This window comes from Artibeus jamaicensis, unplaced genomic scaffold (genome assembly GCF_021234435.1).
Source record: "Artibeus jamaicensis isolate MK-2021 breed Jamaican fruit bat unplaced genomic scaffold, CSHL_Jam_final scaffold_833, whole genome shotgun sequence".
Taxonomy (NCBI): domain Eukaryota; kingdom Metazoa; phylum Chordata; class Mammalia; order Chiroptera; family Phyllostomidae; genus Artibeus; species Artibeus jamaicensis.
In genome coordinates, this window is record NW_026522056.1 from 18,878,767 (window position 1) to 18,894,341 (window position 15,575).

The 15,575-nt window shown below is 42.8% G+C and overlaps 1 protein-coding gene across 2 annotated transcripts in view; it reads right to left on the reverse strand.

Moving 5' to 3' along the window:
* Window positions 1-9,927, reverse strand: part of MTUS1 (microtubule associated scaffold protein 1) — a 129,515-nt gene extending 119,588 nt beyond the window's left edge. For both annotated transcript variants that reach the window (XM_053660030.1, XM_037128798.2), the window contains exon 1: window positions 9,838-9,927. The gene's annotated coding sequence lies outside the window, so the exon portion shown is untranslated. The remainder of the gene's footprint in view (window positions 1-9,837) is intronic.
* Between the last annotated feature and the right edge of the window lie 5,648 nt (window positions 9,928-15,575).

The following is a 15,575-nucleotide window of genomic DNA, read 5'->3' on the forward strand; positions in this document are numbered from 1 at the left end:
AAAAACCTGGACTCTTGACTCCACCCACCAACTACCACTTGGGTGCGATCTCACGGACATGGAACATGCCCTCCTCACACAGAGTTTCATGTTCTGCTGTCACCTCCTGAATATAGTCACCTTGACCTTCCTCCAGGAGTGGCTTGCTGGCCACGACCCTCTCGGCCATCACAGCCACAGACCCCGCATTTCAGGTGTCTAGGATCCCAAACCAACAGACCTGAGAGCCTAAAACACTCTCTAAGTCAGCCTTCCTTCTGAGCAGCTGAACATAGAACACTGTTCTGTGTCCTTCTGACAGTGAGATGAACACAAATTCTTGCTCTTATGGATAGTGCATCATATTGTGCACAGTTTTCAGAATTTCATCAAAAAGGAAGCTTTTTCACAAAGATTGGTAAATAGTATGAGTCAAAACAGTAAGTCCCCAGATCATACTGAGCCAACGCAGAAGGGACTGTGCCCGTAAACATGCAGAACTGACACCAAACCACCACTTACATGCAGCACATACAGGGCACCGCCAAGGACTGCACAGTTGGGTTTGAAAATAAGAGTGATGTCAAGAGTCTACATTCTGTTTGCTTCTACAGTATATGCAGCTAGTTAAACTGCCCCCAAAGCAGCACAGGTTTGAGGGGGAGGGGAGTTGGACTAGGTGTGCAGGGCAGAGTTTAAAGCTAAATGAAAATCTCTTCCTAAAAGGGTTAAGTGACTCTGAACAGCTCCTTTGAAACTTTCAGAGAGCAGCCATGTTTCTTCAAAGTCCACTTGGCCAAAAGGAAGTAATTTTCCATTTGAATCATGTCCCGGCCAAATGAAACCCGCCGTGTGTGTGTGCGCAGTTGCACAACGTGGCTGGCACCTCACACTGTACCTCCCAACCTTCACCAACCACCCACTTCCCATGCCCTTTACTTGAACATGATCACATCTGTGAGTCTTTCCACTGGCAAATAAGACTTCCTGAACGGAGATCAATGTATGTTCACATCGACCTTGCAGGAGCGGCCCAAAAGAAGAGCCGACCTGCGTACAGGGATTTTTCCAGTCCTAACACTGTGCATTCCTTAGAAGTCACTTTGGTAACAGACAACTGTTGACCTTCAAGCTAGAAGCCGCGATGACTCTCCAGGGTACAGCTGTAGTTTTATGGCACATTCTCGTGCCAGTTCTGACTGACACCGGGCATCCTCTCCTAGTTAAATTTCTACCTGGGGTCATCTCCACTCACCCAAGAATTACCTGCCTCCATACAGCTTAAAATAAGGAAAATAGGATTCAAAATTTCTACTAAAAAGTGTTTCAGAAAAGCAATATTAGTCCCTATTCAACACACATGATCTTGGATTGGTAACCTTAAAATGGATACATTTCACAATGTATTGTACAAGTGAAAGATTCAAATGACTGTCCCAATAAAATTTTATTTAGTTCCTCCTAAAAAAAGTCTGAAAACTATAAAATCACACAGAAATGTAATGTATCATTGTAATGATCTGTAGCTATCAATTTTTGTATTTATGCTAGTAATTTAAAGGCTTACAAGACTTAGCATTCTGTTTTATGTTCAGTGGTTAGATGCTGGAAAAATGACAAATCATCAGTCTCAGCCATGGCATCTAAAATGGTACATGCCTACACCAGTGCATGCCTTTGATCCCATCTCAGCACCAATGTGAAGAAAATTCTAGCAACAGCAGTTTATTACTTCTCATGGAACTAAAAGCAGTCAAGTAACAGCATCGCACTGGGAGTGGGGAGGGAAGGACGACTTGGGCCTTGACCTTGGTCCATAATGTACCATAATGCAAACATTTCCCTGAATAGTGCAGGCCTCACTCTCCTCTTGGACCAAACAGGGCTCTCACAACCTGCCCTGCACACCTCACAGAGTTGATGTGATAACTGAATAAAAATGTCCTTAATGTCAAATTGACAAGGTACTTTCCAAAACCACATGGAGTTATTATTTCACTTTGCTTGGAAAAGGAAAATTCAGAGTTGCCTTAGTATGTAAGTATATGAAACAGTAACATTTTACAACCAAAACTGTTAAATATAAATGTTGGACTAAGCCCCGAGTTAAAAATTAGAACAGGGATGGTGGCACTTTAAAATCCACAAGGACTGTGTGGGTTCAAAGTGATGACTCAACTCTAAGCACTTTTAGAATTGTGCTGATAGCAAACCAGCAACATAATTTACAGACTTCAGCAAAGATGAAAGTATCTGCTTTGATTTTTTTAAAAAACTGCAGCTCAAATATAACAAAATATGAGCAACTCGCTAAACTCAAACCGTCAAGAAAACCAAGGGGTTAGTTACAAAGCTGGAGTCTAAGAATAAATAATCTCAACTGCTACTGGTACAGACCAACTCTTCTTAAGGAAGAGTGACAGTTATTAAATTCCAGGCTCCTATGCAGGTCCAAGCAACACCTCCACCAAAGGTGGGTGGAGGAGTGTAAATGACCCTTCCTATCCACGAATCAGACAAGGTTTGAAACAAGAAACAAAGGAAGGTCAGAAGCATTTACTCACTATCTTCTACATGCCTGACGCTGTGGTAGAATGATCCCAGAGAACAGGTATTATCCCCACTGTCCTGAGGAGGCCAGCAGTGCAATGCAAAGATAATAACATTACTTACCCAAAATTACGAGTCATGATATAGAAGATCTCATACAGGAACCCAGATGGGTCTAATTTAGAAGCCCGTGCACACTCCATCACATTCCTGGATGCCAGTAACACTTTTTGCAGTTCTATAACTGAGTATGTCTCCAAGGTTTCATAACGGTCACTAGGGTGAGCAAAATCTAGCAAAATGCTGACACACCTCTATTTGTTTTATTATTCCAATTTTAATTTCAAAATAAAACAGGAGGAAGGAGAGAAAAAAAGCAACTCTGTGCCCTGCACATTTCTATTTATACAGTGTAAGTAGAAAATAATTTTCATTTGATTGTGTGCCTATAAGGTTATAAATTTTAAATATGTAGCATAATAAGAGATAACCAGCATTTCCTACTATAATTGTCACATCCACAATATAATTATTTCAGATTTTTTTTTATAAAAAGAGAATGCTGGATTTTTCTCATCTCAATCCTTTTTCACTAACTAGACTCACTCTTCTTATCTCAGAATAAAAGTAAATTAGGAAATCCTTCTCTATAGTTGTCATATATATCCCATACAGCAACATCAAAAATTTTTAAGCCTTAAACAAATAAGTCCATACTTTAGTATTAAATCAAATTCAATAAACCAGCAATTCTAGTGAACCATCAAAAAGTTCTCCAGAAATGCAAAACTACTGAGAGACACGAATCGTATTAACATAATAAGAGGAAGAACAATCCCAGACTGAAAATCCATCGAAATTCCTCTTTAAAATGTAAATACATATTTCTCTAAACAAGAAACAGCCCCAGTCTCCATTCACAAGCAGCTGCCAACTTGTAACTGTCGCGTCCGTGGAGAATGTCATGAATTCTCACAAGCGGAATTACTTCTGTACCAGTGTTTGCATGTGCGCATGCTCGGTACTTGATTGAAAACAGAAATATCGCTCAGAAGGAGTAGGCACCTCACACCCTGCAGCTCTACACTGGCCTGAGTACCGATGGCTCCGTCTTGCACAGGCTGAATTGCCTTCCTCGGTCTGCTTGCCACGTGTATCAGAGTTGATGAGGGGGCAGGGCATCAGGAGAGGACAAGAAGGACAAAGAGGGCAAAGTCAAGGAAAACAATGAGGACACTAGTATCTAGGGCTGAAAAAGAACTTCTAGTAGCTGCAACCAACTCCTCAAACTCCACGCCATCAGAGCTCTCGGGAATTTATCCCCAGGCTATGTCTGGGACAAAGAGTTCCAAAACTGCAAAGTATCCAGCGTGATAAGGTTTAAACCCTATTCTCAAGAAACACAGAAGATGTAACAATAAGACATTGGGAAAAGTCACTAAAAAGATTATCTGGAGAAAGTAATGAAACCACAGACTGTAGTGCTGAGAATCTCGCCTCTCAACTCCTGTTGAGAAGGAAGAGAGAAAAATGACCGAAGATCATGAGTCTTGACATGACCAACATTGTCAAACCAGTTTAGGTTTATGAAAATTTGGTCAAGGTCGCGGGCACCATCCCCAGCATAAGGCGCAATGTTAACAATTTGGGAGAATATTCCTAGCAACCTGAACACTCACTAAAACTTCCAAACTTGCATTTTTTACAGCGGTTGAGGTTTTTCTGACAGACCCCTGAGAATCCGGGCCAGATTTTTTCCACATCTCATTCTTTCTACTTTGCACAGTATTTGGCCCATAGAAAGTGCTCAATGCAACGTTTGAGGCTCATGAAAAATCAAACTTAAGATTCTAAGAGCAAGGATTTTTACTCATGCCCCTTTTTACCATTTAAGATGAAAACAATTCTAACTATACCCTATACATACTTGGTTCTACATAAAAGGTCTAGATTGAGGAGCAAATAAAATAAGTGAAAAATTTATCTTTTGCAACCTGTTCATGTTTCTCCAATCTTTCTTACTCTCTCAGCAGCCAGTAGGACTTTCATACTCCTCTCTGGTTTTACAGTCTATTGGGTGAGCTTAGTAGAAATGTGCAAATATGGTTCAATCGTATAATTTGCCTAAATGAGATGACTGTGATGCAGTGGTCTCATATGTAATAAAATACAGATTTTTTTATAGTACAAAGCGATTTAACCTGTAGTTATTCTGGTAAGTACAACTCAAGTTGACACAGAGGTTGGGGGAAGGGGTCAGTCGGGGTCTGACAGTCATCTCTGCGACGGCTTATATCTACACTGGCTTCGCTTCTGGTTCCAGAAGCGAACCAAGTGATCTATGCTTCAAAGGGGCATGCAGTTTCCACTTGCTATCATGGCTAAAGTCATCAAAACAATCCATGAGATAAACATAAGAGAGAACTCATTTGTCACTGAACCACTACTAGACACAGAACTGCTTATCTAAAATAAGGTGAAGGAATACTGACTTTTCCTTCACAACCGGTATGTTAAGTAAATAATGCCCGAGTTAAATATTACCAAGTTTCCAATCCAGAAGTATGGAAGCAAGCTAACCCAACAGCTGAGACTTGATGAACAAAGGCAGACATATATTCGAGCTATATGTTTGCTTGTACAAGAATGTATTTTTACAGCTCCCCTTCCTGCTTTTCTGATTAAGTGTGACTCTCTCCCAGAGGGGATTCTTTTTCTCAATGACAATTTAGGACACGAAATGTCCTAAAATATTTTAGTTCATTGTAGCAGATCAGGAAGGGTAGTTATGATGGATCAGCCCCCAAACCTGAACACTAATTTACCTTTCTTCGCATGGAGCTTAAATATCAACAGACAAGGTACAAAGATTTAAAAGTACTTGAAAGAATAAGGTAATTTAATGGCCTTAAGCCCACTTCCCAAGGCAGCTTCCTAGCACCTTCCAGGGAAGCCAGCCTTGTTCCCTATTCCATCTGTTTTCCTCCGCCTGCACCTTGCCCTGGGAGTCTGGCCGGGCCTGCCCTCTGGCTCAGCACAAACAAAACCACAGTATCCGGAGTCCCTCCCTTGTGACCCCCTTTACCCTTTCCAACTGGCCTGAGAAACTTAGAACCTGCCCTTGCCTGTCATCTTCTTTCGCCGCTCAAAGGGAATCTCTTCAACCCTCCTGTAAAAGTCCACCTTTCCTCAAGAGAAACCGTAGGAGACTCGAACACTCTCCTTTGTCTTTAAAACTCCAACATGAAATAAAACCTCTAGGTAAGGAATGGACACACAAGACCATGCATTAATTTAGATCTGGGTCTATTCGCAAGACTTAAAAACAACTTCTCTTTAAATATGTGCATTTTTATTTCTTTTGGATATGGGGTTTAAACTTAAAGGCCAAGGAAAATCTACTAGCTTTGAAGAACCAAAGAAAGGTTCTGGAATCAAAGATTTGTGTGCAAATATGTACTATTAAGTGCTTCGAGTTATTTCCTTAAGTCAAACACCTCTAGACTGAACTTTGTTCACACTCCAAATGTGTTAAACAAACCATTTCTCCCTTGACTGTATAAAAGCCAGCCTATGGGGCAAATCGCAAACAGCAAACTAGATGCCAGTGCGTGAAAGTGAAGTTTTATGCTATTTCTGTCTACACAGTGAGGGTTAGCCCCCAACTCTGTCATCCCCCAAATGGAAAACTCTTTTTTTATCTTGAGCCAAGTGAGTAAGAAAATGCCGTGCATGAATAACATGGATAACTGCCCACATGAAAGTAATAACTGCTGATTTCAAAGACTATTGAGGTCATTTAAAAAAAATAACTATCATCAGGGCAAGGTTTTATAAGACTTGGTTTAGAAATAAAATTTTTGTAGTGGTAGCTGACGGTCAGACTCCATCCCTAGTTATAGGACTGCCCTAAGCCAAGGAAAAAGAACCCTGATCAAAGCAGGCTTTTCTGAACCAAGGTTCAGGCTGGCTAAGGTCAGACTGTATCAACTAATCCCTCTTTGCTCTTTCTTGAAAAAAAAAAAAAAAAACTTAATGCATTCCCTCATCCTCTGTCAGTCACTGCTCCGATGGCCTCAAGCCACCACTGCCCAAGTACCTGCTAACAAAGTGGTGGCAGTCACCTGCACGGCCCAAGACAGAGTCTGAGCCGCATCTGAGTGTCCCTAGACACACACACCATCCCCTGACCTCATGCTCCCAGCCCATGTTTGGTCCCCAGGGCCTTTCATTAGGCTCTGAAAGATGGAGAGTAAACAGAAGGCCTCCTCCTCTGACGGACAGCGCCCTCATGGAGGCCCACACAAGCCCTCAGGGTGGCCTTCAGCCCCCACAGTGTGGAGAGGTAACTCCAGTTTGGGAAATCGAGAAGACTTTCCCCCCTTCTCAAATAAATAGTTTAATCGATAATTTATACACTACACAGACAGCTGACTAGACATCAGAAAAGACGCATGTCGCCAATTCAAGATAAACTACGATAATGAGTAGAAAAATAACCCTGGCAAAATCATACTATTACAGATGAACTACTAAAAGTAAATGGATTGTGAGCCTCGTTGACACACTCATCGGACAACAGGTCTGAGAGCCATTCATTCGCTGGAGTTGAAAACTTCCGTTCTTATTTGGAAGAAGGTTGTTCCCAGTGGTGCACCATATGGGACTGCTTCTCATGGACACACACACAGTCTGTTTTGCAACAGCGCTGTCCTAGCACCTGCAGGTTCGTACCATGGACTTGAAAAGAATCTAGTCCAGAATTGTCTTCGGAAGGGGAATTCTTTTGAAAGCCATCTTCTGCCACTGCCATACATAGTTCTTAAACTATGACTTAGGAGTGTTAAAAAATTTTATTTTTGAGAACGCTGACAAAGGTGACTACCTTAAAGTATAAACTTTTATAAGTCAAAACCACAACAAATATGTGCTGTCTTTATCAAAGACAAAAAATGGGAAGAATATCTACAATCTAAAAGGCAAAAGTGTATCAATCCATAAAACGCTCTTATAAACTGACAAAAAATATTAATACCCCAAGAGAAAAATTGGCACTACATTTAATTAAAAGGGGAAAAATGGAAAATAACTACATTTTTTGGTGGTCAACATTATTTGTAGTCAAAGAAATGGAAATTTAAATATTGAGATAGCACTGTTCACCTACAAAGCTAGCAAGAATTATTTTAACTTTTAAGGATGCGCCCCCATATTAACAAGAATGTAAGAGCACAGGTATTCTCTCGGATTACCAGCAGGAGCACACTTTGGTACAACATGTGTTGGAAAGCAAGTGATCAATCAGTACCAAGAGATCTTTGAACCGTCAACTGTGTTTGGATGACCCCATCCAAGGACCTATGCTCTGGGAAGTTTTATAAAGAATATTTGTTCCATCCACATATATTTAATAATAGACGTAGGAAATAAGTTAAAAGTTCAGCTCTAAGAAAATGGTTAAATAAACTGTTACATCTAGATGATATTATGTAGCTTCTAAAACAAGATTCTTGAGGAACTGTGGTAACATGGGAACTTTCACGATGTGTTAAGCATTAAAAATATCATCGTGCAACAGTATATTTGTATAAGCCATATTATTGTAAAAAAATCTTTATGTACATTAATAAATATACATTAACAAATAATAAGAAAATATGGATTGTGATTATCTTTCGATAGTAGAATTATTTAGCTCTTCCACTTCTTTTGAATCTACCAATTTTTACACAGCAAACATGCATTCCTTTCGAAATCATGAGAGGACCAACAGAACAGGGCTAATCAGTGACCTGCTTTTTATATGCTTAAGTCTAATAATGGCAGTTTTGTTTCTAAGAAATAACCAAAGAAATCTAGCTATAATTTTATAGTCCTAGGACATTCTCAAGAATCATAACCTTCAATCACTGACACCTAATGCAAAGGTGCAGCTCTCCGGCCAGCACAAGGGTGATTTCAAAAAGAACAGGTAAAAAAAAGTTGGTGTGAGTTAAATAGGTAACTATACATTATTTTAAACTAAATTCCACTCCTCAGCAACTGGTGTCTAATCATTTCTTTGCAAAATGTTCCTTATGGAAGATTGCACTTAGGAGAAATCATGAAAGCATTGTAAAGCACTAGACAAACAGGGCGTCGTTGTTTCCAGTTAAATTGTCCATCGTTCTCTGCCCTAATCATTCCTGGAAAAGGAGTCTGTCTACAGAACTTGCAATTCCAACTACGAAAATCTTTTTAGTGTCAACCAAATCCTGTTATCTGGATGTATCTACACTCCATAAGGAAGGCCCAGGGTTCCCAGGAAGCAGTGAGTTTCACTCCCGCCCCGCCCCGCCCCCAGGGGTAAAGGGAAGGAACGAGACTAATACCTCCCGGCCCACCCTCCAGCCCAGGCCTGAGCATTTAGACCAGGACGGTGGAATCCCTATCACCTGGTAAAACATGAACGCTCTCATCCGCGTCCCCGTTTCGCCTGAGACTTTGATTTTATTCACCCAAAACACAGCACACTGGATTTCCTTTATTTGTTCACTGACTACTGAAACAGTACCAACAGAGTATGTGAAATTACATGGAGGCCAAATGCAGAATCGATCTCTCCATTTTCATTCCAAAATCAATTGATCTGAGTAAAAATCAACCAATAACAGAAAAGAGTACGTCTTGAGAAGAAAACAAAAGAGATTCGTTTAAGGCGCCGAAACACAGAAGCCCACTAATTATTACAGAGTAGTCCAACCAGGTGACCTTAGGGGTGGATGTTCCCGGCGAGCTGGAGAAGTACCAGGGACCCGCAGGAAGTGGTGGGGCGTGGGATGAGAGTACCCGGGGAGGTGCAGCGACCCCACTAAAGCCATTTTCAGCCCGGATTACTTATGCTGAGAATCCTCCCAGCAAAGCGCCCAGCGGGAGGGCTGGGACCGCTGCGCCCTGGAGGCTCCGGGTGTGGTGGGCGGCTTCCCGCTGAGAAGGGTACCTGCTTGTCCGTCTGCTTCCCTGAGTCCACAGTAAACCCGTTCGGTCACTTTCAAGGTGACAGCTACGAGGTCCGCAGCGGTCCCTTCCGCGTGAGCTGCGCTGTGCCCACGTGAGACCGGCTGCCCGCAGCCTCCGCTCCGCCAGGGCTGTCCCGCCACCCTTCTCCCCCAACTCTGGCACACAAGCCCCTAGAATGCCCGCCCCCTCCCCCAAGGCCAGTGCTGCCACCTTAGGACGGGCGCGTTCACCGCGTCCTCTCCAACGGCCGCCCGCGATCGCCGCCGCGGACCGGCTGGGTGGCAGCAATCGACTCAACTCCGCACTTACCTCTGCGCCACGGAGCCAACGCCGAGCCCTCCGGGGAGCAGACGCAGCAGGAGGGAGACCTGCATTCCGAGCCCGAGGGCGCTTAGGAGCCCTCGGCGGAGGCGCGCCAAGTCCACCCCGGCGGCCTGCGGTGCAGTGGTGCCTGCGGGACGGCGTCTGCACCTGGGGACACTCGAGCCGTCCCCACCCCCAACCGCACGGAGGCGGTGGCTGCGGCAGGGAGGGATCCCGGAGTCCGAGACGTCCCAGCCTCCCCCGCCCCCGGGCCTCTCCGGCCGCCGCGGGGCGGAGCGAGGGCGGGGAGTTCGGGAAACTTGTAAATAGAAAAGCTCTGCCGCCTCTGTCCTTGCCCGCCACCGCCCCTTCCAGACGGCCAGGCCTGCGCCCTGCAGCTGGAGACCGAGGCCAGGTGGCGTCCAAGTGGGCTGCGCCCCGGAAAAACTTGGAAGACGCGCGAGGCGGTACCTTGGCACCGGCTCCGGGGCTCTCGCCGCTCTCCGCTCACCCACAGGCTCCCGACGTCCACGCTCCCGCCTCCCGATCCCGAAGCCCAGCGCGCTCTCCGGCTAAATGCGGACGCGCTCGGGGCCCCGGATTCCGCGCAGCGCCGCGGTGCACCTGTTGCCACGTGCGACAGGCGCCCCAGGCTGCTGCTTGCGCACCTGGCTGAACCTTAGGTTCTGAACGGCACAAGTCTCCGCCGCGTAGCCGAACTCTGCCGCGCCCGGCGCTTGGAGGCCCAGGCCGGGAGAAGGAGCGGACTTACTTTCCACAGCGCTGCCAGCACCTGCATTCCCGGGGCGAGCTCTCTGACTCGGTGCCAGCGGTGCGGTCTTGCGAGCACGACGCGCCCTGGGCGTGGCAGGGCTTGGGAAGGTTGCAGCAACTTCGGGGCAGAGGTTTGTAAGGAACCGGCGGGGACTCATTCTTAAGTGTCCGACTGCCAGTCTGTAGAATTAGCTTCATTATCTACACTTCCAAGAGTCTGACTAGCAAGTATCTACTAAAGGTAAACAAAATGAACTCCAGAGCGGCCAGATCTTCGAATTAAAAGCGCTGAGGATATTAAGATGGACACCCAGGAAACGAGGCGCGACCTACTTTTCAATAAACACAAGTTACATCTTTACCCTTTGCCAAACAGAACATATTTCATTCCTAGCTGCCTATAAGGCCCATAAAATACTTTTTTCTGTAGGCATATTTTTAACACGAAGCTTTGCTACAGATGCTGTGCCACTTTTGAGAGGTGTTACTGATCGTTAAATATCAGACTACCTAAATCCAGTTTTTGTTTGTTTATTTGTTTGTATTTTAAGTATCTGGTTTGGATGGGCTAAAAGCTTTCTAGGAGAAGTAAGCTTTTTCTGAGGATATTGTATTTGACAAAGTTTCTGTACTGTTGTATTAGGTCGACTAACATATATTGGCACTTACAGTTACAAAGCCTTTTCCCTCGTTCAGTGTTCCATTATTTCCTCAAGAAGACGTCGGGGTGTGTGTTCAGAGTGTTATATCCACTTTCCAGCTGAAGACGGGGGAGCTCAGAAAGGTCAAGCAACTTGCCCCAGGTCAGCTAGTGTAAGGCAGGTGCACAATCAGCAGGCCTAACTCCCACTCTTCCCCCGTCAGTGTCCATTCGGGGTGACAGCTCTCGCCTGCTTTTGAAGTTCCCGTCGTAAAGACAGGCACGTAACTAACATCTGTATGACTTTAGGAAAAGGCACGTGATCACGTTTGGAGAGGCAGCGTTAAACACCACTGAGGAATTCTTCCTTATGCAAAAGCACCCAAAGCAAAACCAAACCAAACCACTGACATCGTCTCTCTCAGTCATCAGGCAATTATGCTAATTAGCCACGCGCCTCCTCCCTAAGCAGAATACTCCTAATGTTAAACATGCCATTTAATCTTTATAACCCTCAGGTGACCCAGATGATTTAGTCCAACGACCCCCCTCCCCCACTGCAGCCACACACACGCAGGCAGTTCTAATGTGTGGCTTAGTTACATCTATATAGGACCTGCTTTACTCCATTTTTCCATGGGACGGATTAAAAGAAGAAAAAAAACAAACAAAAAAACGTTCATCAGAAGCAACTTTTGTAGCCATTAGAGAATCTGAAACTTAGATTCTAATTGCATCCACATAAAAACAGAAGTTACCTTCTAGGGACATCATCAGGAGACTCTGTTGAGGCTAATATGCTTGAAATGGGCCTGCTGACTTTTCTTCCCATCTTAGTTCTGGGCAGGTTGCCATGTTCTTGATCTCTGAACTTGAATGCTGACCTGCTCCTGACTTTGCAAACAATATTAAGGGTCAGATAACAACTCCCCATAACTTTGTAGCCTTTTGTCCTAAAGAGAAGTTAGCCTGACTGATTTTGTCCATTAGAAAAACGCAGATCAAAACTACATTGAGAAACTACTTTTTCACTTAAATTGGCAAAAGTTAGAAAGTTTCATAACCACCGTGTGTTGGCAAAAGTTCGAGAAATGGGCAGTTACAAAGCAGATAGGCATGCAAATTAAAACAACCTCGAACAAGGGCAATTCACCAATTCTAACAAAAAGCTCAATGCACATAGCTTTTGAGCCAGTAAGTCCGCATATAAGAATTTACCTTACAGCAGAAATGAGAAATGGCAGGTATATATAAGCTTGTCCATTTTGGCATCATTCATAATAAGAAAAGATTGAAAAAGGTATAAATGTTCATCACTAAAGGACTGGTAAATTACAAACCAGCCATAAAATTACATCTTATAAAGTCTTTTAAAAAAATGAGAGAGCTCTTTGTACTTTTATGAAATGATCTTCAACACATAATGTGCGCTGCTTTTTGAATAGCAAAACAAGTATGTTACACTTTATTAAAAATGGAGAAATTACATACACTTGTATGTATGTATATATTACATATGTTCGTTTGTATAAGTGTAAAGTATCTCTGAAAAGAGATAACAGAAACTGATATGATTGGTTGTGTCTTGAGACAGAAGCTGGCCAGTTGGAGGACAGGGTTTGAAGAGAAACATTTTATTAAATGCAATTTTGTATTTTTAAAATTTTGAACCACGTGAATAATAGCATCCATTCCAACATTTAAATTTGTTTCAGCATTTGAAGTTTTGCCATCAGAAAAGACTAAGATTCTCTCCCTACTAATTTCACTTACAGATAAAATAAAGATCAAATTTCTCAGGCATCAATGGGGTTGGGGATCAAAATGCTTTCAAATGTTTTCTCCTCTGCTTTCTCAAAAAATGGAGACTTTGGTACACAAAACTCTAACATGCTGTGATGAGCTAGCAAATTCTTTATAATTTTGTTAACATCGAGATTACCCTGGGGTAGTGCTTCCAGCTAATTTTCCCAAAGTCATATTCAATCAAAAATGGAAAGTAAAATTCTAGTTTAATTCCCAAAGGAGGAAACTTTGATACATTGATTTGAGTAGAGAGGAAGTGATTCCATTGGAATTCCGTAGAGTCATTTTACTTTATTCCCAAACTTGATCCCCTTTTTTAAAAATTTGATACTTATTTATATTTACTTATACCACTGCTTCATGGAAGGAGGGATTTGAACAACTCTAAAAGACAGGCAAAGTATATTTAAAAAATAAATATGTGGAAGCATGAGGATCCAAGGAAAAATAACCAGGTAAAAGTAAACATACCATTAAGACTGAGCTTTCTGGCAGCCAAAGGCCACAACCTTTCACAAATCTGTAACTTCAAAGGGCTGATAGTTCTTCAAGAGAAGTAATGCTTTGCGTAGCAATAAAGTCAGACAGACCTTTTTTTTCAGTCATATTTCAGTTCCAGACTATGGAATGGAAAACAGTATATTATAATATGTAAGAAATGTTATATAATTTATTTTCCTAGTGGCTTAAAATAGAAATTAGTAGTATTATAATAACTCAACTTGATGAAGGTGTTCAGCCACCTAAGGTTTATAACAATATATTGGGAACAAGGGTTGACCCTAAATAGAGGTGTGAATGGATAGTATTTCCTACGCTTTTGAAAGTCAAGTTTGCTCATGGTAAAACTCTATCTAACATGTTCACAAATCCCTTAACTCAGAAATAGACGCAGTTGCTTTCTACAACATTCCAGAAATTTTCTAGTCACCCACCCACTTGAGAGGCACTGAAGAATTGTTAGAAGTGACAAAGACCCAGAGTGCAGGAATCCTGCGATACTATTGGTGACTTTTTTCCTATTTCTATTGAAAGGAAATGTATTACAAATATCCACATGACTTTTATTTTTCAAATAACTTTAATATCCTTTTATTTCATTTTAGAGAGAGGACAAGTGAGGGAGAAGCAGAGGGAGAGGCACATCAGTGTGAGAGAAACATCCATGGTTGCCTTCTGCCATCTGCAAGTGCCCGCTGCAGACAGAGCACAGAGCCCACAGCCCAGGTGTGTGCCCGGAGTAGGAACCGAACCCATGAACTTTTGGTTTGCAGGACAATGCCCAACCAACTGAACCACACTGGCCAGGACTCCACATGACTTTTAATTCTTGTGTCTCAAGATGGTGAGACAAACATGGTCAAATACACAAACTGACTAGCTGTAGCAATAAGCACACAGGAAGAAACAGCATAAGAGAAGTCGATGGTCCTGAATTATTTACAAACAACTCTCGGGTTCCTAATCATCTGTTCTTCTCCAGTGGACTTGGAGACTCAAGTAGATTACCCTCTCGATGTCCCAGAAGGGTAACTATCAGAGTAGAGGTGTCCTTGTGTAGATGCCTTCATCTTTGTAAATAAAGTATCTCCAGAAACAAGTTTCTTGTTGCAGGTTCAGAGCAACAGCAATAATAAGAAAATATAGCTTCCTCTTATTAAAGTGACCTGAGAGCAAGCACCTGAGAAACTTGTCCTCCCAAACCGTGGAAGGCGTCTTCAACAGTCTTATTCCATTTATAGACTCTGTGGAAGGAACCATGCTTATGGCATGATGCCAAAATTATTTTAGCTCATACACAAACAAATTGTTCTGTAATTCTTCTTTTGACCTCTTCATATTAGGAAGAAATTAAGAAAAATATGGCACTACCAGTTTATTATGTAACCACTTGGAAAATGTTTATTTTGAGTGCTCAAAATGTCATGACTAAAGAAACTACTGGTCTGTGTAATCCACCCTTGACAATGAATCATGACTGTGTCACACTTGGAATTGGTTAATCTTTGCTCCAGTCAGGTAGAGGAATGTGTTTGCAACTTCAAAGCATGCATTGCTTCATAACAAATACAACAACAAGTCTGTGGCTTTGAAGTCTTATACCTTTGAGACTGTCACTGTCTACTTAGGCTTTTTTAATTTGTTTTTAATTTTTGCCCTTGGCCTTGTTGCCTTGGGTAGATATAAGCCCTTTAAGAGCCGGGGACAACCTTCCAACTTACTCCCATTCCCTCAGTCCCTGCCAAAAGATCGGCAATCGCCTGAAAGCAATTGCCAAGTGCAAACCCAGTCGAGTCTGATGGGCTCAGGGTTGCTGTGTCATCGCTGTTACCCAGTGTTTAGGCCTTGTCTACTGGCTGACTTTTGGTCCGTTCCTTTTGCAACTTTTGGTCTTGATTCATAGTTTTTGATCCGTGTTTAACTCTGAGATCCTCACCCCTTGCAAAAGCTGCACGGTCAAGTAGACCCCGGGCTCTAACCTGTAACAAATGTTTGTGAACCACTATACTGTAGGAAGAGCCGT